The 17160-nt window shown below is 48.3% G+C and overlaps 1 long non-coding RNA gene across 1 annotated transcript; it reads right to left on the bottom strand.

Moving 5' to 3' along the window:
• Positions 1–423: 423 nt before the first annotated feature.
• On the bottom strand, positions 424–16469 carry LOC125442596. The gene is made up of 2 exons (XR_007246018.1): positions 16367–16469; positions 424–566 (listed from the first exon to the last, which is right to left on the bottom strand). It is a non-coding gene; the product is annotated as an uncharacterized LOC125442596 (long non-coding RNA).
• Positions 16470–17160: the final 691 nt, after the last annotated feature.

Raw genomic sequence — 17160 nt, 5'->3', positions numbered from 1 at the left:
GTGTGGCTTGGTTTGAAGAGCCAGTTCACACAATCAGTTTTATTTCTATATAGTGCTCCCAAAGTATTCTCGGCAAACAGCACCAGGATTGCTGGAAACATAGCAAATGTTTCTTGGTGGTGATTTCTGTATTTGCAGGAGTATATTTTTAGCAACCAGGACCATCTTTTAGAATGGTGGACGTAGGCAAAGATACTGTTGGCTTCTAAGCCACCTCTCAGGCCTATGTAATAGGAAACAGGGAAGGTACGATTCAGTTGGAGTCTTTTTTGGGGAGGGAGGATCGGGTGTTGGTTTAAGCAATGAAACACTTAGTGTCCCTCTCCCATTACCACCACTTCTCAACAAAGCTTTTCTATAAAGCAGGAGGACCCATAAATAACCAGCGAGCCTGGAAATAAATACAGCTGTAAGCCGACAAAGGCCAGTGATGAATGATGTTTATTTAATTTCTCACGTGTGGTCCATCATGGAGTCAATTGTGGGGCTTACTCTCCGCTTTCATGTCTGGGTTGGGATCCTCCTCTTAATAGATCAAGACCAGCAGCTCCCCTTCTGGTTCCTCTCTGTAAAAGAGAATGGGTTGCCTTGAGGAAGACACAGGAAGAAAATATGCGCCAACAAACCAGGCCTTCATCTCATCCTAATACTCGGATAGCACAAAAATGAAACACTCATGTCCCGGGTTAATGCATGTCTTCCAACATGAGCCATCATAATATAGGCTCATTCCGCACATGCAGAATAATGCACTTTCAAATTGCTTTCAGTGCTCTTTGAAGCTGTGCGGAATAGCAAAATCCACTTGCAAACAGTTGTGAAAGTGGTTTGAAAATGCATTATTTTGCGTGTGCAGAAGGGGCCATAGAGATTAGAATGTCAGATTGCAAAATTTCAATCCCCACTCTGTCATGGAAGCTCTCTGGGGCCCTTTTTGCAGGGGCCAACAAACATTGGTTAAGGGCGGGATAAAACCCGGGTGGGTGGGGGACTTTGCACGGATCCCACTCCTAACATCCCCCCCCCAAAAAAAAACCTGGGTTTTTCAAGAATCACACTATCTGAGATTCTCTTGTTTTAATGCGCCTCGTAGCTGCGGCCGAGCGAACGGCTGGGCAGAAGGCGCATTATGCAGCTGTGCTTTTTTGGGTTTTGTTTACCTCCTGGCTCCCATCTGCAGAGCCATGCAGGCACCTCTGGGCACAGCAAGGCTCTGGGGGTTCATCTGTGCCTGTCTGCATAGCTGCGCATCAGTGGAAGGTAAGCAAAAAAAGAGAACGCGTGCCTCCATGCAAAGGCACATAGGTGGCTTGCGTTAGCTCCGGGGCTGCCTGCACGGAGGCGTGCAAATGGCCTGGGGCTGCACAAGGCTCATGTACTCCTGCTGCACCCTGTGTTTATTGGCTGGTGCTCTAAGGGCCTGGGTGATATTGGGTCAGTTGGTCTCTCTCAGCCAAACCTACTACACAGGATTGCTGTCATTGTGAGGATAAACTGCAGGAGAGGAGGATAATGTTATACGCTACTTTGAGGCAAGATGAGCATCAATGATCATGTAATATAATGAACCATGAGACAGCCAGAGCTGGCTGAATTTCATGTGGCTAATACACAGCAGGTGGCAATCTGACTTCACAATGGGCTGCATTTTAGCAAGACGGGGGAGGGGAACACAGCTTGTTTCTCATTTCTCTGTGCTCCTCTTGTTCCTCCCCCACCCTCCATTCTCACACAGAGCATGACGAAGGACTCTGGCTTGGAACCTCTCTCTGGTTTTCTATGATGTACGGATGGGGGTCAATCCGGGTGAACCAGAGAAATTATTTACTCCTCGCAATAGAGTCATCGATGATGCCAGATTCCTGGAGATCTGAGGGGTGAAGCCTAGGGTTGCCCGGCAGTGCCTGCCAGTTGGCAGGGAGACTGTGGGGAAGGCAGAGCTCCAGGAGAAAAATTAAGAAGAAAGGAGAAGCCCTCATCTATTTATGGGAAGTTCTGACCATGGAGTTCTTGGTGATTCCTTGAGCTACACAAAAATGACAAGTGGCAATTTCCAGAAACTCTATGATGAAATTTCTATGGAGCCACCCTCCAATGCAGCCTTTTTCTCCAAGGGAACTGATCACAGATGTTTATAGATCAACTGTATTTCTGGGAGATGGCCAGGCCTCTGGGTCTCACCCAGTGGTGGGATTCAGCAGGTTCGCACCACTTTGGCAGAATCGGTTGTTCAATGGTGCTTGTAAACAGTTGTTGAATTATTTGAATCTCACCACCAGAACCAGTAGTTAAATTACTTGAATCCCACCACTGGTCTCACCTTAAGGTTGGCAACTTTGCCCAACATGCCAGTAGTCGAAACTAAGTTTAAACCACAGTTGAGCAGAATCTTGACTTTGAGGCTTTTGGAAGATCCTGACTAAGAACAGATCCCAGTTGCTTGTGAAGGAATGGAACGAGCTTTATTTATATATACCACTTGGCCTAGAGGTAGGGTTGTCATGTATCCCCAGGGGGGAATTACTGGGAGCAAAGAATGGCCAAGGTTGGTGTTACTGGCAACAAGATAATGTCATGAAAGTGATGTCATCATGATGACTTGGGGAGGCTCAGGTATTTGGGCAAAATCTCTATGTTAGAAGTCATTTTTTACCATAGAGTTTTTGCCCAAATACCAGAGCGTTCCTGCATTGCTGGCAGTGTGATGACATCACTTCCACTGTGCACCAGCAGTGACATCAGTACATTGCTGGCAACACAGGCTTAGACCCTCTTTTGCTGCTTGTAAGTCCCCCTTCAGCCAGTTGGTTGGCACGGGGGTTGGGGAGAGAGCGGCCACAGAGAGGTTGCCAACCGTACTTAGGCAACTGCAACAACTCCAGCGGCCATCTTAACAACCATCAACCCAGCAATTTCTTCCCAAACATCACGTCATCCGGAGATCAGTTCTAATTCTACGAGAACTCCAGACACAACCTGGAGATTGGCAACTATTCAGGGTAGGGAGGGATACGTGTGTGAATACATAATGACAAGATCAGTTGGGACGGTGGGGCAACACAGAACTTTAAAATCCATCCGTTCCTTACTCTCTGTCTGGCAACCAGCCCCACATTATCTCTATTAATACCAGCTAGAAGGTCATTACTCAGGCACCGTGTCTTCCTCTAGCATAAATATTTATGCTAGGCGGACTTGTGGCTGCTGCATTTTCCTTTTATTTGATTTCTGCCGCCTTTTGTGTCTGGCAGCTGATGTTGTCTTCGGGTTCTCTTGCTTGCCAGAGGAAACAGGGCCTGTGAGCCAGGAGGGTAGAAAGAGGAAAGAGACGTCACGTTGCTTAAACAAAGCGTTGCAGGGAGATCTTGAATGGGAGACTTCGAGGGTCCTTTCTTCACCAGTGTTCCAGAGCTTTCATATACATCACTCTTCAGTTTGCATCCCCCAAAAGCATCATTCAAACCAAGAACATCATGTACGCAATGTTCAACAACACTCCAACTAGAGCAGTATTATCCCTAGTCTGACATGACTGTGATCCTAAATAAGTGTCAGGCCCTGCCATTCGGGGCCTGCCAAAGCGCCTGAGACATACCTGGGCATGCCCTTCAGTGGCTGGTCTTGCATCAGCCTTGCCCCAGGTCAGAGGTTCAGCTTTCCTGTTTTGTAGCAAGGTAGTGAATAGAGTTTATCGATTCCTCCTAATCTCAGGCCCAAAACAATGTATCTACTGCAACTGTCTTCAACTGTCCTTTCTAATGCTGATATGGGGAATGCAAGGGTGGGGGCTACCTGATTGTAATTGTAAGGTTTATACTGGGAGCCAGGGAGCTGGGACCTCCGTCTCAGCTACCTGGCCATATGGGTCCGACACTGTTTCAATAAAGCTCTTGAAGCCATTCTTGAGTCTTGTTATTGACTGGGGTACTAGGCCCTTACAAGAAGTCTATTTGGAATTCTACTGAGACTTATTCAATGGGGCTTACTCCCAGGAAAAGTGCAGAGTAACACTTTTACTGTTTTCTCAGCAGAAATGAGATTCCAGTAGTCAATTTCCTGATTTTTAATTCCGTTTCCTAGCCACTGCATTGTCCCTGCTCTATAAGACCAAAGAATGCATCTGTCCATTATGGCTACTGTATTTGCAGCCTGTTCTTCAACTGCTCCTGTTTCATTTGCTTGTGTAGGAACTGTCTCCTGGAAGTTTACTATAGCCATGAAGACTAATATCCTTGATTCCAAATGTACTGCTTCATGGAGCAGCTTTTTGTTACCTTACTTTTTCTGATGCGACTTGTTGCTGCTACTTCCGTCTGTGTTAACTGGAAGCCAGATTCAGTGTTTCAAAGTGTTAGTGAGATGCTGGTTTGGAGGGACCCAGTTATGGCAGGCCTTGTTATGTTTTCTCCGTGGTAAAGGACTGGCAGTTGATCAGAGCTTCTCTTCATTTGTTATGGCTGCACATGTGTGCTAAAAGCAGAAATGAGCAAATGTTCCCCATTCTGTTTATTTTTATATTCATTCATTCATTTCTTTTTGTTTGTTTGTGGTTCTGATTCTATACTTTTCGCTCTCGGCTTTGTAGATTTGCTTGTAAATTAAAAACACATGCATTTGATTTTGCACAGGAAGAGGAATCTAAGTGGGGAATATTGAGTCAAACTGCACTGATGAGAAATGCCAAGAGGGCATTCTGAGAGCTTAGCCTACCTCTCCCCTCTGCTTTGGAGGCAACCAACTGTCCCCTTGTCTGGGTGTTGTTCAACTGGACTCTTCAGCTGCGCAAGTTGCGTGTGCCAGATGGTGGGAGGAGGTCAGTGGCAGGGACCGACCTCTCCTGTTCTGGGCGTGGGTTTGTCATCTGCCTGCTGCTCCCCGAGTTTGGGACAAACATCGTTAGCGAAGCCAACTTTGTACAACTGGCCTCTTGTAGGCTCAACTCGCTGGTGCACATCACTGTGTGGGGGATAGAGGGGGGCTGGTGGCAGAAGTCCCTCCCTCCCTTCCCATGGGGATTTGAACCCCTGTAACTTCCATCTTGCATTTGCACTTTATTATCGTTTGTCCTTATATTACCTTTTACATCTCCACCCCCTATAGGAAGTTAGTGAGTTAGGTGAAACAGGGTTATTTAGTTGAGGAGGAGAATTGAGGGTTTTCTAGTGAGCTTAGTGGCAGGTGTTTGCTATTACATCTGCTTACATCTTTTGGACTGCTATTACCCTGCTTACATCTTTTGGACTTCAGTGGTGACATCTGGCCCTCAGAGAATAACATCAGAAGGGCCCTGTCTGGATGGTGGGAGCTCTGGACGGGGACTCTTTGAAGAGGTATATATTACCACTATGATCACCAATGATCACCAGAGGCCAGTAGTGGTCCTTCAGTTGGTGCGAAGACCGTGGACAGGGCTGGCACTACAACTACATCAAGTCCTTACTGAGCTTCTGGACTTTAGCTCTGCTACTGATTACAGCATTATGAATATCACATAGAATTCAACTGATGTGTATTTTAATTGGCTACGTTATTGTAAGAAATTGGATGATTAGCTAGTAACTGCTGTGAAAGTAGATGTTAAGTAATATCGCTGCAGATTGGTCTGGCACTAGGCTGATTGGTCTGGCACTGGCTGAAATTGTGTTAGTGTAAATATTAATATTAGGGACAGCAGCAAATCCGAGTCCACCACGGTGGAGAGTTTTCGCCGGGGAATAGGTAGGAGGGAGATAGTGGGAAATGGGGGCCCCACTTGGGGGCCCGGAGATCCCGGTATTAATGGGACGGGGTAGATATGACGGTAGGTGGTGGCCATATGAGAGAAGGCGAGGGAGAGATAGACACGCTCGCTCGTCTTCTGACCTCCGACCTATCCCGAGGAACGTAGGTGGTAGGGTTCAGAGCGACTCCGCTTCGTCATTGGTGCTGATCAATGCCAGGTCCATAAATAATAAGACCACAGTTCTCCGGGATTTTCTCGGGGACCTGCAGATGGACCTGGCTTGTATCACCGAGACCTGGGTGCGTGAAGGTGAGACCGTCGCTCTAAGTGAGGTTCGCCCCCGGGTTTCGCGTGTCATTGCGATCCAGTCACGAACACGGGGCCGGGGGGGAGGCGTGGCAATGTTCGTCCGTAATACCATCCCTTTTAGGGCAGCCCCTGTCCCTGAGAGATACGATGGTCTAGAGTGGTAATACCGGCGCTTTGGAGTGGTTGGCCCAGGAAAGGTTGGCTGTTCTCCTGGTGTACCCGGGTGGCTTAGCGTGCAAGCCGGGAGATAGCCTGCCGTGGGCTGCTGGAGGTGGTGGCTGACTGGGCGTTGGCTGGTTCCCCAGGCTTATTGTTCTGGGGGGGACTTCAATGTCCATGTCGACGCTTACGCCTCATGTTACAGTGGCTCGCGGACCTGAATTGTATCATCCATGGTGGCACTGGGCCTCTCCTTGGTAAATTCTGGCCCCACTCATGAGGGCGGTCACACACTGGACTTGGTCTTTGGATCGGGGGTTAATATGGTCATATCCTCTATTGATAGAGTGCCATGGTCTGACCATTATGCCCTGAAGGTTCGGATGGACATGCCACAACAACCCTGTCTAGGCGTATCGGACGATTTTTTTTGTCCGCCCGCGGAGACTTATGGATCCCTATCGGATTCACTGAATGCTCATAAGGGACTCTGAGACTCCACCGGCACCCTCGACGGGTTAGTGGAAGAACTGGAATTCCCATCTTTCCGATGCCATCGAGGTGATTGCTCCCAGGCGTCCTCTACGCCGCCGCTTCGCGGCTGGCTCCCTGCACACCGAGGAGCCCTACGCCATATGAAGCGGGAACTTAGACGACTAGAGCGTAGTGTGGAGGAAAGCTCAGCAGACGAGGCCACACTGTGTAACATCTTATAGGACGTTTATGAAAGCCTATGATGGCAAAGCTGGCCGAAGAAGGCGATAAGAGAGTTTTCTTCTCCTCCTCCCTCACGGCGTCTGCTAGCTCCCGCCCGGCACAATTGTTCGCATTATTCGGTCCTTGACCTCACTGTCCCAGGGGTCCACAAACCGTCAATTGGCTATTAGCTGTGAGGCATTTATGAGCTTTTTTTTGCAGATAAAGTCATGTCGCCCGGCCACGCATCTACTCCTGCCACCTTAGAGACACAATAAGCCGAAGCTGGAGGCTCCCTTGCTGTCTTCTGGCCCTTGCATACCCAGTTCTCCCTGCTCTCGGAAGTCAGCTTGCCCACAGGGCCCTGGCTGCTGTTACACCTACTACCTGTCCTCTTCTGGATCCATGCCCCTCCTGGCTTATTAAAGCGTGCACAGGAGGAGCCACTTAATCTCACCTGCTGAGGCATCAATAGCTCCCTTGAGCAAGCGAGTTTTTTTCCTGGTGGGTTGAAGGAGGCAGTGGTCCTACCACTCTTGAAAAGACCATCGCTAGATCCTGGTGATCTGGCCAATTACCACTCAAGTTTCGAATCTTTCGCTTCTGGGGAAGGTACTTGAGAGAGTGGTGTTGGAGCAGCTTCGGCTTTCCTGGAGGACACATCGGCTTTTGATCCCTTCCAGTCCTGTTTCCGTGCTGGGCTTGGGATCGAGACTGCTCCTGCCGCTATCACAGATTTGCTCCGCTTTACAACTAGACCGTCAGTGATCGGGCGCTGCTGGTTCTTGCTAGATCTAATCAAGAAGCGCTTGATGTGGTCGATCACGGTTTTGACTCACCGCCTGGTCAGCTTCCGGGGTGCGCAGGCACTGTTCTTGAATGGATTGCCTCGCTTTCTCCGGGACCGAACGCAGCTAGTGCGGTGTGGGGACCAAGCTATCTCAGAGGTGCTCGCTTCATTGCAGGGTGCCTCAGGGTACACTCGTTGTTCCCACTATTATTTAACATCTATATGCAACCTTTGCCTTGAAGTTGGTGTGGAGCTTAGGGCTGCCGTGGTCATCAATACGTCGATGACACTCAGCTCATTCTGTTGATGGAGGGGGGAGTGGTCAGCCGCCCCCCCTGTGGCTTCTCCAGCATTGTTTAATGGCTGGTTGGCTGAAACAGAGCAGGCTGAAACTGAATCCATCGAAGACGGAGATCCTCTGGCTGAGACGTGGGGGGGAGGTAGGGAATTTGCAGTCACCGGTGGAGGGGGGGGCTTTATTGGCACCAGCCCCCTCTGTCCACAACCTGGGGGGTCCACCTGGATTCGTCCCTTTCTTACTGGAGACTCCAGGTGGCCCATATAACCCGGGTCGCGTTTCTACCATCTTCGCTTTCAGTCTCGACGGTTGGCTCCCTTCCTCTCCCGCGCTGACTTGGCCATACTGTGGTCCATGCAACGGTCACCTCCAGGTTAGACTATTGCAACTCGGCCTACGCTGGCCTTCGGCGCCTGATTCGGAGATTAAAGATGGTCCAGGAATGCAGCCAGCGCCGTGCATGCTTACAGGAGGCGCCATGGGAGAGCATATTACACCTGTGTTAATGCCGCTTGCATTGGTTACCAATTGAATACTGAATCATTTTCCAGGTCCTGGTGTTCCCCTTTAAGGCCTTACGCCGCCTGGGGCCTCCGCGACTCCACGGGACCGCTCTTTACCCCATATGTCCCGAACCGGTCTTCATGCGTTCAGCAGAGGCCAATTTACCGGGTGATCCCTGGCCATTTACATGATAATGTTGGTTTCCACCCGGGCCAGAGCCTTTACAGTTCTGGCTATTCCCAGCCTCAGGAACGCTCTTCCTCCAGCTGTACTGGACTTCTGGCGGGACCTCATTGAGTTCCGTGAGGGCCTGCAAGACTGAGCTGTTCCAATCGGGCCTTTGGGGAGACTAATGCCGTTGATAGGGCCCTCCTCCCTCCCTCCTCTTCTTGTTCTTCTTTGACATCATCATGAAGACCTATAAACCCCCACTCTGGGGCTTCTGTGGGAATGATAGTAGGCGCCATCTGGAACTAAATTATTAATGCTGCATTTTAATAGAGTAAGGTTTATTTTTATCAGAGCCATCCTAATTTATATTTATATTGTATTTTAATTGATTGTGCTCTTTATATTGTTCACCGCCCTGAGCCCTCCGGGGGAGGGCGGTCTATAAACCTAATAAATAAATAAATAAATATAAATATAATGGACTTTCGTTCCCAGGAACTCATGAAGATGTCTAAGGATGTGAACAGAAGATGGTCTTTTGGGGTCTAAGAGTGTGAATAGACGATGGTCTTTTGGGGCTGTAGATGCAATGATGTGTAATGGACATTGTCCGTATCATTAATATTTTCAGTTGTCCCCACCATGGTCTCTAGTCAAACTAATTTGCCATGCTGGGGAGCGAGGCGCCTTTGAAAACCCCGCAGAAGCCAGTTGCCTTGGCTACCGGCTTCTGTGGGGCTTTCAAAAGCGCCTCGCCCCCCTGCCTTTTGGCCCGGTCCTCCACAATATTTTCTGTTTCTTATGCGGCCCCATGGAAAAAATAATTGCCCACCCCTGATCTAATCTAATCTAGCTGGTTGGAGGTGGATGCATAGGAGACACATCCTCTCCCTAGGCATGGTGAAGGTAAGATGGAGAGGTTCAAGAAGAAGGCGGAAGCAAGGGAGGAAGTCCCTAAGAGTATCAGTCTACATCAAAGGGATAGAGTCAGCATGATAGAGTAAAGGTGACAAATTGCTAAGTCCCTATCTAGCCACTAGCTCAGTAGTAAAAAAAAACCCTCTGTAGGATGAGGCAGGAAACAGCGTAAAGTCCCTTTCTTCCAACAAAGATCTGACAAGAGTGGGCTTTCCTGGGCATTGTATACATATCAACATAAGGCAGTGGTGGCGAACCTTTGGCACTCCAGATATTATGGACTACAATTCCCATCAGCCCCTGCCAGCATGGCCAATTGAGACTGATGGGAATTGTAGTCCATAACATCTGGAGTGCCAAAGGTTCGCCACCACGGTCATAAGGTAAGTCCATTGGTAGCTATTAGCCAATGTGACTAAAGGGAACATCCCCAACCACCTCTAAATATCAGTGTTAGGAGACAACATCAAGAGGAGGCCTTGACCCAGTGCTCTGTTTGTTGGCCTTTTGCAGTAACTGACTGGCTGCTGTGTGAGACAGGATGCTGGACTAGGTGGGCCCTGGCTCTATATTTCTTGGGATGGGTGTCATACCAGTTTACAGCTGTAATATAGATATGCCCAGGCACAGAACAGCTCCAATATCCCAGATAAAATATGACACCAGTTTGCCAAAATGCATGGGGATGGGGGGCTGCCAAATACTGGAATGCCACATTTGCTTCACAAGCACCTACTGAAGAAAAGAAAGGGGTTTGCACAAGAGGCCACAGAGGACGGAGTGACAGTTTTGCTACAGCAATTCAAGGCAAACTTCTGAAAGCTTCCTAACCATTCGTTATTTAGTTATCCTCCTGTTTAGCAATTGTTGAAATTTGTTTTTCTAAGGGAAAAAAAACCTCAGTCCATACTTTGCTGCCCAGCCTCTTTTTCCTTTACTCTTAGGGGATTCGTTTATTTCTCCCTGCCATCTTCACGTTCTCTACCAATCAATCTCTACTGCTCCAGTGCGTTCATTTCTTTTCTAAAGCAGACAATAACTTCATTACAATGTCCCATGGCTGTTTGGCTTCTTGATGCCAGACAGTTGCTCTGCCAACAAAGACTGGTATGAACTACCGTCTGGCTTCCTTCTCATCCTACTCATCCAGTCTTGGAGGAGGTGACTGTTGGCACGAGAGTTGATAAATGGATTCCTGTTAACATGGGCTTTGGCAAGGTATTGCATCTGCTGGGCAAATCACAGAGATGCTCCCTGTTTCATCGATGGAGATCGCAGAGCACAATCCACCAGGAATCCCTCCTTTGCAGTTCTTAAAAGGAGTGGAACCTGGGCAATTTTGATGCAGGATACATTTCTGCGTTGGTTGGCCTTCATGTGACCTCTGGCCAACTTAAAGCCCTGAGAGACTTCCTTCCTTGCCTACATCCCTTGAGACTGTGGATTCCTGGACTCAAAAGGATGGATTTTACCACTACCTTATCACTTCCAAAGGTCCGGGGGAGTAGGGGGGCATTTAAAGCACAACAGGGCTAGTCTGAGGAGCACTCTTCTACAGCTTTCTGGATGTCTAGAGGAAGAGAAGGATTCAAGCATGGAGCACCTTTCTTTTCTGTAGTCTTAGGCCAGCCCTACCATGGGTGGGAGGCTGGGAGCATCCTGGTGAGATAGTTGGGGACTGTCAAGAGGAGCTTTGCATGGCCAAGGAACTGGGGTCTCTCATGGGGACATGGAAGCCAAAGCGTCCCTGAGCCTACTGCCCCCAAGCAACTAGCCTTCAGAGGCATACTGTCTCCAGGACTTTGCCTATTTCCAACATGGCTGTTAGCCCCACCCAGAACTGCAACCACAACAGGACCAGTGAATACTGCAATCCACCCTGCTTTTATAAAACAAACAGCAGGGTTCTTTGCTTCTTATTTGGGTTTGTTCCCATCCTCCTACACAGGAAGCCTGCTGGGTGACCTTGGGCTTGTCACAGTTCTCTCTGAACTCTCTTAGTTCCATTTACCTCACAAGGTGTCTATTGTGGGAAGAGGAAGGGAAGGAGTTTGTAAACCGCTTTGAGAATCCTGATGGTTGAGACAAGCAGGATATAAATCCAAACTTTTGTTCTTCTAACAAAACAGCTTGCATTTAAGAGGAAGAAAGAGTTTGTTAATAGGACAGGGAAACTTCTGCTTTTAAAAAAGTCATTGCATGATGGTGCCCTCCCTCAAAAAAAGTGATGTTCCAAAAAGCATCCATCTTACAGGCCTTGCTTTGTCTATACAAGACTCTCCTTGGCTCATGGTGGATTTTCAAGATCGCTATCACTGTTACTATGCCTAAGTGATCTTTGAAAAATCCCCTTTGAGCTACTTCGCCAGCAAGAACTGCAAAATGCTTAATGGAAGGAAAGAGTAACATAGGGAAGTAATGATTTATTTCAAAAAGGTGCTCATTATAAGGAGGAAAAAACTCTGAATGTAACTGTTTTTAATTCAGTGTGTGCATTTCTGTTTGGTAACAGTTCGTAGACACTAAACGTCAGGGTGTTTCTCAAGGTTGGTTGCAGGATTTCAGAAGTTTCCTGTCGGTTGCGAAGAAACAGATTCTTTTTGAGGGGCTTGGGGAGGGCCCCCTTCATTCCTACTATATCAATTTTTTCCCAGTTGAAAACAAATTAGGCAACTTTATTAAAACAACTTGCCTCTCAAAAACAAGGCAAATCCTAAATGGCCACTGAACAACCTTTCCAAATATGGCACCCCTTTAGCCTTGAGTAGGTCCTGTTTTTCCCCTTACCTCATTTCATAGCATATAGTAGAAATTCAAGGAATGTGTCAACATAAAGGACAAACCATCTTCAGTTTTTTTGTGATTGTTGTCTGTTTTTCTGCCTACTTTCTTGGAGCAGGTTCAGATATGAGCTCACCAACAGATGTTTCTATCAGAAGATCCTGTTCTGCGGAAAAGAGCTGTCTGAACCACAGCACTGTTGATTCTGGCTTATTTCTGCAAATGTTATTGCCCTCCCATGTATGTGGCCTAGGGCTGTTGCCTCACCCCTGAAAAGGCCTGTTTCCAGCGACTTCTCACATGGGAATCCCCCATGCAAATCTGATAACCTCACTAATTGTTTACTTACTGGTCTAAAAGAGTTTTAAAACCTCCGCCTCATGTGACCATCCAGGTAGTTTACAAAATTCACGCAAAAATATTACAAACAAGCAACACACAAATATGTAGTTGCCAAAACTGACACTCTGGGGCTAGTTATTAACAGTTCTCAGACATGTCCCCCACCCTCAAGCAGGTACAGTAGAAACCATGGCCACTTACGCATGTGTGGTGTCCTTCAGTTTGAGCATCCATGTCCTTCAGGTTTGATTCTCTGTTATGCACACTTTCCCCCCTTTTTTTGGCTATCACCCTGCTCTCAGATCAGAGAATCCCCATGGTTTCTCAGGGTAAGCAAAGAGGTTCAATATGCGTTTGCCTTTCTTCAGGTTTTCTTGCTCCTCCCCACCTTCTAACGCACAATATCAGTTCCTCCCACTCTTCAGGCCACCATTTCAGAACGATCAGAAGGTCTTTTTTTTTTAAATCAATGCTTAAGGTCTATTGCTGGAGCAATGGATCTTATGAAGTGAAATTGACATGGTCTAGCAAAGTAAATCTATACCAGTGATGGTGAACCTATGGCACGAGTGCCAGAGGTGGCACTCAGAGCCCTCTCTGTGGGCACACGTGCCCTCTCTGTGGGCACACGTGCCCCCCCCCACAGAGGTGGGGGGTGGAAAATCACCCCCCCACACTCACACATCTAGACTGGCCTGGGCCGCTGGGCACAATGCCCCTCAGCGAGCAGTGAGGACTCTGCTGGCAGGCCTGGTGCCTGTGCTCCGAGTGGCTGATGCCCGCGGGGAGGGGGGGGGGCAGAGCAGGCGGAGATGCCAGAGAGGCGCAGAGCGGTGTGTGCGGGACTTGCTGGAGGCTAGAGCAGGCTGGCCCCTGATTGAGCGGGTGGGGTGAAGGCAGAGGGGTGGGGTGGAGGCACTGGAGCAGTGCAGGGCAGAGCGGTGGGTGCAAGCAGGACTAAAACCTCAGTATTCAGGTTAAATTGCCGTGTTGGCACTTTGTGATAAATAAGTGGGTTTTGGGTTGCAATTTCGGCACTTGGTCTTGAAAAGGTTCACCATCACTGCTCTATACCAAAGGTGATTTTTTAAAAAAAAGATGACAGGCAACCTCCCCAAATGGAAGTTAAATGGAAACAACCAGGAAGTGGTGGGCGAGCAAAATGGCGGATTGGCTCAGCTGGGGACACTGCACATGGGGGAGAATCTGTATAAACAAATAACCTCAAGAAAACCCCACTGCAAAGCAAACAGTCATGGGGCAAGTACTGCATGCATACATGGCCTGTAATGATTGCAAGAGGGGAAGCTGGAAGGCAGATGGCTTCAGCTCGAGCTGGGTCCAGGCATGGTGGAAGCTGCTGACGTACCTGGCCCTGCCTGCACACCCACAGAGACTCTTTGCTCAAGCGAGACTGGAATGTGCATTTCTCTCATTCCGGAGCCTGCTCCTGGCTCACATCCTGTTTAGTGTTGTACTTGTGCTTTGAGAAACTGCCTTGAGCTTCCTCTGCTACAGATGGCAGAAGCTTTCTGGTGGACATAAACACCATTCGTTATGGGCAGGCACTGGGAGAAAGCACAGCAATCATGTCCGCCTTGAGCAAATGCCGAGACCTGGGGGGGTGGAGGGAACGTGAAGGAATTTGGCACCTTCTCCGGGGGCTTCCTGTGACAGATGCAATGTCACTGTGTCTACTCTGGGGGGAAATTCTGGGGGAAAGTCCAACACGATGGGCTTTTTGATGCAAATCTGTGCCTTAGGGGTAGGCAGAGAGCATGCCATAACCACTGGTACAGGAGCATGCTGGGGGCAAATATGGAATGTGAGAGGAAAGGACACAGAAATAGGCTGCAGGCACACAGACAGAGATGACAGAGCATGGAGGCAGATAGATCCATGGCTGCCAGCTTCATTGAAGGGCTTTGAGATCTTTCTGACAAGATTCACAATCACATGGGACTTTTCCCTCCTGTACCAGCCCGGTCAGAGCAAAATGGTTTAGAAAGAAACCAAATGGCATTTCTCCATGAATATGTATGGAACAGAATCCTTCAGCAAGCTCAAGAAAAGCTGCCCTGGACCACTGGTTCACTGAACTCGGTGCTGTCTGTTTAGACTACGATGAGCAGGATGTCCAAACGTCTGACAGAATATTTGGTGCAAAGAGAAAGAGAGATGAGGGAAGGTGTGTATTCTGTTTGATGGCAGCCTTCTCAAGATCGAAGAAGCTAAGCATGGACAAACATGCGGAAGACAAACAGTCGTAAAAAGAGGTGGTTCTTGGAAGGTTCTGGTTTCAGATGGTGAATCTGCCAGCTGAACACATAAAGCAGACTTATAGTCTAAGCTGGTTGTTATTGTCTACTCTGGCCAGCAGCAGCTACTCAGGGTCTCAGGTATAAATTAGAAGATGAAAAGTTCTGACTGGTTATTAGGATATTTTTTATAGTTAAGAGTTGTGCAACAGCAGAAGCAGCTGTCTAGGGAAGAGGTGAGCCCCTCTTCTTAGGCAACACTTAAGCAGCAGCTAAACAAACACTTGCCTAGGATGCTTTAGGCTGATCCTGCATTGAGCAGGAAGTTGGACTAGATGCCCTTTATGGCCTCTTCCAACTCTATGATTCTACAGAGGTGATTCCCATTACTTACTGTTGATGGAAAAAGTCATCAATCGCAGCTGACTCATGCCAATCCATTTGGGTTTCAAGGCAAGAGATAAGCAGAGATAGGTTGCCATTGCCTGCCTCTGTATAGTGATCCTGGAATTCCTTGGTGGCCTCCCATCCAAGTACTAAACAGGACTGCAGAGCCATAGCGAGGGGGAACTGCACCAGGGGGCACGTGTGTGCCCTGTGCCCCTGCCATGCCCCCCCACCCCACCTGCCCAGCCCTCACACCGACACGCACCCAGTGCAAGATGCCCCCTGTCCCCTGGGTGCTACGCCACTGCAGGACTGACCCTGCTTAGTTTCCAATATCTGATGGGATCAGGCCAGCCTGGGCCAACCAGATCAGGGGATCACTTACTATCTAATAATTTTAACTGGTGATGCTGGGAATTGAATTGAGGACCTTCTACATGCTAAGCAGATGCTCAGCCACTGAGTCGAAGCTCCTGCCCACCTGGTTAACCTTCCTTCAACCCTGCAACTTGAGATGGCCTTCAACCCTGCAACTTGAGATGATTCTAACTGAAGAATGGAGGAACTGGGGAATCTTGTTCATACAAAATGCATACAGTGGCATTTCCAGTTCAAGGATGCTAGGTGGTACACATAGACTACCTGAGATCCTAGAGAGGCCCAGTCAGCCAGAGCAGATAAGGTCATTACCACTGAACAAGATTTACAAAATGAGTTTGCAACTTGTATTTCCCTCCCTGTATGTTATGGGGAGAAGCACAGAACACAAGTGTCTTTCACGGCAAAGCATCCAATTTCTGCTCCCTTCTGTGCCACCAAACACCATCCTGCTCAGTTACTAAAAGCTACCCTCCCACTGGGAGCCAAGCAGCCATGCTGGAGTTGGATCCAAACAATTGTTTTGCTTAAAAACCCTGGTGTAATATTGCATGCAACCCCTGGCATGTCAGCTCTTGTAAATGCTCACAGCCGGAGACCAACAGTGCAGAAACTGTTGGGAGAACCCGCCGTGGAAAGTGAGGTTTACCAACCTCGTTGATGTTTCACGCCAGCTTCACAACGATTCGAGTGGCTCCCTGCTTCTCCCATGGCTTCTAGCTTTCTGGGTTGTGACATCTGCTCTGATGTGCTCCGACAGAAGGAATATGCACCAAGACGGTTGCAGCTTCCTTCTTGGGAGATGTCACCTCCTATTGACATCAGGGTGCTGAGCAGCAATTAAGGGTTCGGCTGACTCTTTCTGCTCCAGCTTCAGGCATGCTGGGTGCGGGGGGGGGGGGGGGGGGAAGAAGGGGAAAGTGGAGAGTAAGGAAAGGAAGCTGGGATGGAAGGGAAGAGGGATAGCAAATAGAGAGGGGTGAAAAATAGGGGGAAGTAAAGAGTTAGAGGATAAAAGCAAAAATGAAGGGGAGGAAAAGATGCAGGTTGAGGCCATCCACAAGCTTTGTGTCACATTTCCTTTAAGGTCCTAACTTCTACTGCAATAATGAGATTCCAAGGAGATAAAACATTCACAGAAAAAAAAAAGGATGCAGTGATCCAAGTTCCCAGATTGGGACCAGCTTTAAGGGTTTTTGGGGTTCGTGTCCTTTTGCCCCTTCTACATTACCTGCACATGCCACTTGATAAAAATCCACAACTCCGCTACCCCTCTTCCAGATGTCACCCACAGCAAGACTCTATTGATGTGTTGTTGTTGTTTTTACCCAATGCACAGGATTGCATGTATGCTTCAATAAAACACTGCAGAAAAAGAATCTAGGCACAATCTCATGTTTGATCAAGACTGGGGCTTTTTGTTTTTTGTACAATAATTTATCAAAAT

This window comes from Sphaerodactylus townsendi, linkage group LG13, assembly GCF_021028975.2.
Source record: "Sphaerodactylus townsendi isolate TG3544 linkage group LG13, MPM_Stown_v2.3, whole genome shotgun sequence".
Classification (NCBI taxonomy): domain Eukaryota; kingdom Metazoa; phylum Chordata; class Lepidosauria; order Squamata; family Sphaerodactylidae; genus Sphaerodactylus; species Sphaerodactylus townsendi.
Note: the sequence above shows the minus strand (reverse complement) of the source record. Positions and strands in the feature narration are given on the sequence as shown.